The sequence below is a fragment of the Nicotiana tabacum genome, chromosome 17, assembly GCF_000715075.1.
Source record: "Nicotiana tabacum cultivar K326 chromosome 17, ASM71507v2, whole genome shotgun sequence".
In the NCBI taxonomy this organism is placed as follows: Eukaryota; Viridiplantae; Streptophyta; class Magnoliopsida; order Solanales; family Solanaceae; genus Nicotiana; species Nicotiana tabacum.
In genome coordinates, this window is record NC_134096.1 from 145,178,180 (window position 1) to 145,185,729 (window position 7,550).

Here is a 7,550-nt window from a genome sequence, read left to right on the forward strand (position 1 = left end):
CCATTTGGCCAACCGGACCGAGAGCTCCGGCTTATGCATAATGTTTCTCAACGGGTAAGTAGTTACGACACATATGGGATGACATTGAAAGTATGGTTTTCGTTTCCTAGAGGCGCTTAGCAAAGCGAACACCAGTTTTTCTAGGTGAGGATACCTAGTTTCGCCCTCACCTAGGGCCCTGCTAACATAGTAAACTGGAAATTGCGTACCTTGCTCTTCCCAGACCAGGACTCCACTTATCGCTATCTCTGATACTGCCGAGTACAAGAATAGTTGTTCGTCTGTCTTCAGCGTGTGAAGAAGCGGCGGGCTCGATAGATATATCTTGAATTCCTCCAGGACCTGTTGGCACTCTGGGGTCCATGAGAAGTTATTATTTTTGTTCAATAGTGTGAAAAAAGGGTGGCTCTTATCGGATGACCTCGAAATGAATCGCCCCAGGGAGGCTATGCGCCCGGTTAATCTTTGCAGGCCTTCACATTGTCCACAACTGTGATGTCTTCGATGGCTTTGATTTTGTCGAGGTTGATCTCGATTCCTCGGTTAGATACCATAAACCCGAGGAATTTACCTGATCCAACTCCAAACGCGCATTTCTCCGGGTTCAGCTTCATATTGTATTTCTTTAATATGCTGAAGGTTTCCTGGAAATGTTTTAAATGGTCCTCTGCTCGCAGGGACTTAACCAATATTTCGTCAATGTAAACCTCCATTGATTTTCCTATTTGTTCCTTGAACATCCTATTTACTAGGCGTTGGTAAGTGGCGTCGATGCTCTTTATACCGAATGGCATCATGTTATAGTAGTATGTGTCCTATTTAGTGATGAAGGAGGTTTTTTCCTCACCACTCGGGTTCATCCGTATTTGGTTGTACCCGGAGTAGGCATATAGAAAACTGAGGATCTCGTGGCCGGCTGTGGCATCGATCATTCGATCGATGTTGGGCAAAGGGAAAGAATCCTTGGGGCATGCCTTATTCAAATCCTTATAGTTTACACACATTCTTAATTTGTTCCATTTTTAGGGACTACTACTACATTTTCTAACCAATCCGGGTATTTAACCTCCCGAATGGACCCTATTTTAAGGAGTTTAGATACCTCGTCCTTGATGAAAGCCTGTTTGACCTCGGACTGGGGTCTTCTCTTCTGCTTTCCCGGATGGAACTTCGGGTCTAGGCTCACCTTGTGAGTGGTTATATCCGGTGGGATACCTGTCATATCAAGGTGGGACCAAGCGAAATAATCTATGTTAGCTATAAGAAACTAAATGAGTTTTTTCCTGAGCTCGGGATTTAGCCCTGTGCCTAGGTATACCTGTCGATCGGGTAGATGCTCAACCAATATGACCTGTTCCAGCTCCTCGACCGTCGATTTAGTAGTATCGGAATCATCGGGGGGCTATAAATGACCTAGGTACCCCGTAATCACCGTCTTCATCAGTCCCATATTTTCCCGATTGGGTCGGAGCTAGTGTCGGTATTGCTATTTAGTTTCTGGATTTATGACCGAACTCGACCCCTTTGTCATTGTAAGTGCGGATATCGGAATCGCTTCTTCGATAGCAAACATCTCCTTTGTGGCTGGCTGTTCTCCGTAGACCGTTTTAATTCCATCTGGTGTTGGGAATTTTAACACTTGGTGCAGAGTTGAGGGTACTGCCCTCATATTGTGGATCCATGGCCTTCTGAACAAAGCATTGTACCTCATGTCTCCTTCGATTACATAAAACATAGCTTCGTGTATGGTCCCAGCGGTGTTCACCGGTAATATTATCCCACCCTCAATGGTTTCACATGCCATGTTGAATCCGTTTAGAACTCGGACTGCAGGCACTATTTGGTCGTGTATACCGAGCTGCTCCACGACCCTCGATTGGATGATGTTGGCCGAGCTACCTAGATCATTTAACACATGTTTAACTTGAATTTTATTTACGAGTACAGATATTACCAGTGCATCATTGTGGGACTGCACAATCCCTTCCACGTCCTCGTCATTGAAAGATAAAGTTCCTTCTTGTATGTAATCTCTAGTTCGTTTCTCCCTAGTGATGGATACTTTGGTGAGTTTCAACATCGGCCCCTAAGGGATATCGACCCCACCGATGATCTTGTTAATAACGTGTTTAGGTTCTTCTTGTTCTGCCTGTTTGTTAGAATCCTTGTTCCTGAAATGATTCTCAGCTCGGTCGCTTAGGAATTCTCAAAGATGCCCGTTATTAAATAGTCGGGCTACTTCCTCCCTCAACTGTCGGCAATCCTCCGTTCTGTGGCCGTGAGTGCCATGAGATTTGCACATCTGGTTAGGATCCCTTTAGGTTGGATCGGATTGTAGAGGTCGAGGCCATTTGGTATCTTTGATGCGCCCAATAGGTGATACAATGGCGGCAACATCGACATTAAAGTTGTACTCCGATAGCCTCGATACTTCTTTAGGCCTGATAGACCTGTCGAAGCTATTTTTGCTTATGAGTCCCCAGTTGCTCTGACCTCGGTCACTTCTCCTTTCGTTTCTCATGGAGTTCCACCCGAACCCAGTGCTTCTTTGGTCTCCGTTATATGGCTGATATCGATCCCTGTTTGGTCTCGGTTCACGATCGATGTCTCTTTTGACTCTGTCGATGGCTCTAATCGGATAAACAGACCCCGAAGGGGCCTCGAGTTAATCATCTTCCACTATGATCTTCGATTGATACCGGTTATGCACGTCGGCCCAAGTAACGGCTGGATATTCTATCAGGTTTTGTTTCAACTGTTGTGAAGCCACCGAGCTTCGAACATTGAGCCCTTAGGTGAAAGCCTGAACATCCCAATAAGCAGCAACCGGTGGCAGATCCATTCATTCCATTTGAAATAGGGAAACGAACTCTCTGAGCATCTCGTTATCCTTCTGTTTTACTTTGTAAAGGTCCGATTTCCTAGTCTCGACCTTGATGGCCTCGGCGTGTGCTTTCATGGAAGAATTAGCAAGCATAGCAAATGAATCAAAAGAATAAGGCTTCGGAGCCGTACTCAGAGGAAAAGGTTTTTGCACGAACTTCTTAGAATCTAGGCCTTTTAATATTGGCGGTGCTCTTGGGATTTGGTCTACCCTAGAATTATAGGTTTCCACCTTTTTGTCATTAGCTTCGATTTTCTTCTTCCTTGATTCTATCTATTTTTTTAGCTTTTCGAGCATCTTTATGATCTCGGGATTAGCCCCCATTTCATGTTCATTTGACCTTTCTGTGACCGGTTCATCCCTGCGGGTGACTTCCCGGGGTGGATTGGGTTCCACCCTACCCTGGATTGGGTTCAACCCTGCTCGGTGCACGGCTTTGGTTTTGTAACTGAGCTATCGCCGCCTGTTGAGCCTACAATATTTCGAAAATCACCCGCAAATTGATACCGTCTCCTCCAATGTTTTGTGTGTTTTGAGTTGCCGATCGAGCTCCACCATGGACGCTATTTTCGGGGTCGGTATGCAAGTTTGCGTCGATAGCCACATGTGAATTAGTGTCAATCGGATCTGCGATCGAATTCCGATGGGATCAACGGGCGGTACTACGTCATCGGGTGCTATGTTGTTATTTTCACCGTGATGACTGGACTCGTTGTCAACATGTAGGGGTGCTGATTGAGAGCTTGACATTTCGAATTTTAACCTGAAATTAGAGACACTTCAAAGAACAAGTATAAATTAGTGTGTGTTGGAGGTTTGTATCAAATAATCACTATTAGCCTTAGCCCCACGGTGGGCGTCAAACTATTTACCCTCAAAATCGGATAACAATTTGTAAGTGATTTTAAGGAAACATGATTTAACTTGATACAAAACGACAAATTAGATTGCAATTGAAATAAGTAATGGAAAAGTGAATGCAAACCACTTAAGTTGAACAGTCTTAACCTTGGAAGGTTAGCCACCCTCGAGCAAAAAATGCTTTAATTGATGTCAGAACAGAACAACAAGAGAATAATAAGAACTTCAAGAGAATAGTAATATATTGCTTTTGGATACATGTTACAATGTGCTTAATGAATTATTAGACCCCCTTTATATAGTAGAGGAGTCCTACTTTAGGTACAATTCTATAAAAGGTAAAAAAATCTCTTGATTTATTGATTGCCGGTTCCTTATTGATACGTGCCGAGATTTCCACCGTAATATACGACCGGTCACAGATATTTCGGTCTTCTATTAGTTATCTCAACAATGTCTCTCCAAGTTCGTTCGAGGCTAAGGTCGACACCGGACTCACCGCTAGTCGAAGGCAGGCATTCCGACCTCGGGTCCTAGCTTGGTGGGAATCGAGGTCGATCTTCATTCCTTGGCTGTTAGGTTCCAAACCTAATCTACCAAGTCGTAGGTGAGCTCGATTTCGACCGTATACAAGGTCTCAAATAATTAAAAATGTCTTCTCTTATCGCTTAAGCTTTCATATACGATTGTCACATAGTTCAAAATATGTGACGACGAGTGTGTATACGGTTAAAACCGGGTCCACCCAATTTTACTATTTGGCCAAGATCGGGAGATTGCATTGAAGTACGGTCTCATAACGGAACAGACTAAATCATGAGGACTAGGTACAAAGTTCAGAACTGAGGTACCTGTCGAGATCGAGACTAGTAACGATCGAAGCCAAACAAGACAGGCATCGAGCAAGATCTAAGATAGCACAATAACCGAAAGGCGAGATATCCGTGACTGGTCGAGGATCATGGCGTAAACCTTGGTGACTAGTCAAGGATCATAGCATAAATCTCGGAACGGATCAAATCAGAAATGATTAATTAGCTAATCATGGGATTTTCTTCTGTAATTAGAGTTATACCATAAGTAGAACTCCTCTACTATATAAAGGGGAGTATTAACCATTTGTAAGGGACATTGTTCTCACATAAAAAAAGCCAATATAATGCTCTCTATTTAGCTTATACTCTCTTGTTCATCAGCTTACTTTATTTTTAACTATTTTGGTATCAATCAGTTCGAGGGCACCCTAGCTCGAGGGTTGAATTTCGTTTTAATACTGGTTCGCTTTATTCTATAGTTCATTTCTGTTATTAATCTTCATATTTGTCTATCGGTATTAAGTGAAATCGCGTATCCTTAGAACCTCATTATAAGTTTAATTGTTATCCAATTTTAAGGGTAAACAGTTTGGCGCCCACCGTAGGGCTAAGGATAACAGTGATTGCTTAATACGAATTTTGATAACACATACTGCTTTACACTTGTTCTCATAAGAATCTTTATTTTCAGGATAAACAGGTCAAACTCACAAGTAACACCTACACATGGTGACAACAACCTCGGATTTCACGGGGAAAATGACAACATAGCTGCCTCGGGAATCGAGGTGGCTCGGGATGACCTAGAGGGAGCACCAATCGCAAATCTCGTTGATGTCAGTTCACATGTCGCCCTAAATGCAAATTTGGGCGTTGAGTCCGAAGGTAGTATACCCGGAGAAGTTCGATCAGGTGGTCGAGGTATGCAGGGCGGAGAAGATGGTGGAGTTAGACTCCAATTTATATTCGAAATGTTACAGGATCAATAGGTCGCTATAGCACAACTGCAAAATCAACACCGAACACCGAGTAGGATTGAACCAGAAGTCGTTCAAAGGACCGAGCCTGTGCCAGAAAGGTCGAATGCCAATGAATCAGGGATTGACCCGGCCATTATGAAAATGTTCGAGGATCTCACTAAACGAATTGAATCGGGAGAAAAGAAAATCGAGGCAAATGACAAGAAAGTAGAGACGTACAACTCCCGGGTTGACCAAATACCGTGGGCACCGCCAATTCTAAAGGGTATAGATTCAAAGAAATTTGTACAGAAGCCTTTCCCTCCAAGTGAGGCACCGAAACCCATTTCAAAGAAATTCCGAATGCCATAAATTCCTAAGTGCAATGGGACCACTGACCGTAATGAGCATGTCACTTCTTATACATGCGCAATAAAAAGGAATGACTTGGAAGACGATGAGATTGAATCTGTTTTACTGAAGAAATTTGGAGAAATCTTGTCGAAAGGAGCAATGATATGGTACCACAATTTGCCGCCTAATTCAATCGATTCCTTCGCCATGCTTGCAGACTCCTTCGTAAAGGCACATGCCGGAGCGATAAAAGTTGCAACTAGGAAATCGGACCTCTTCAAGGTGAAACAAAAAGACAACGAAATGTTGAGGGAATTCATATCTCGGTTCCAGATGGAACGCATGGAACTACCACCGGTCACAGATTATTGGGTTGTTCAAGCCTTTACTCAAGGTTTAAACAAACGCATTTCGGTGGCATCACGACAACTAAAATAGAATTTAATTGAATATTTAGCGGTAACCTGGGCCGATGTACATAATCGGTACCAGTCAAAGATCAGGGTCGAGGATGATCAATTGGGGACCCCTTCCAGTTTTGTTTATCCAAACAGGCCCATCGGCATAAATTAAAGGGATACCGACAGAGAACCCCGGTCGAACAGAGATCGGTATCAACTATACAACGCAGATCGTAGAAACAGTGGCCCATGGCGCAATCCCATCTGAAATGATCGGAGTAATGATCGAGGACATAGATCTCGAGGGCTCATGAGCAAAAGTGGCTTCGATAAACATGTTGATCCCACAGAAGCACCACGAATATCAGAATACAATTTCAGCATCGACGCATCAGGTATTGTGTCAGTCATTAGGAGAATCAAAGATACTAGATGACCCAGACCCCTACAAACCGATCCATTACAAAGAAACCCCAATCAAATATGCAAATACCATGGTACACATGGTCATAAAACCGAAAACTGCAGACAACTAAGGGATGAGGTGGCCCGTCTATTCAATGAGGGTCATCTTCGAGAATTCTTGAGCGACCGAACTAAAAACCATTTTAGAGACAGGGATGCAAACAAGAAAAATGAGCAGGAAGAACCGCAGTATGTGATTCACATGATCATTGGTAGGGTCGATATTCCACAAAGGCCCGTGTTCAAACACACTAAAGTATCAATCACCGGGGAAAAACGAACTCGAGACTATGTGTCAGAGGGCACTTTATCATTCAATGATGAGGAAACATAAGGGATCTCGCAACCCCACAATGATGCTTTGGTAATTTCTATCCTTATGAACAAAATTCAGGTTAAACATATTTTAATTGATCCAGGCAGTTCGGCCAATATTATTCGATGGAGGGTCGTGGAGCAGCTCGGCCTACAAGATTAGATCGTACCCGCAGCTCGGGTTCTCAATGGCTTCAACATGGCGAGTGAGACAACTAAAGGTGAAATCATCCTACTAGTAAATATAGCCGGAACTGTTTAAGAAAAAAAGTTCCACGTGATCGAGGGCGATATGAGATACAGCACACTGCTCGGTCCCCTCAACCCTTCACCAAATAATGAAGTTCCCAACACCGGATGGGGTAAAAACGGTGCATGGGGAACAGCATGCTGCCAAAGAAATATTCACGGTGGATGAAGTAACACCGGTATCGGCGCTTTCATCAACAAAGGGATCGGAGTCCAAAGGAAAACATGAGGCTAAATAACAACCACA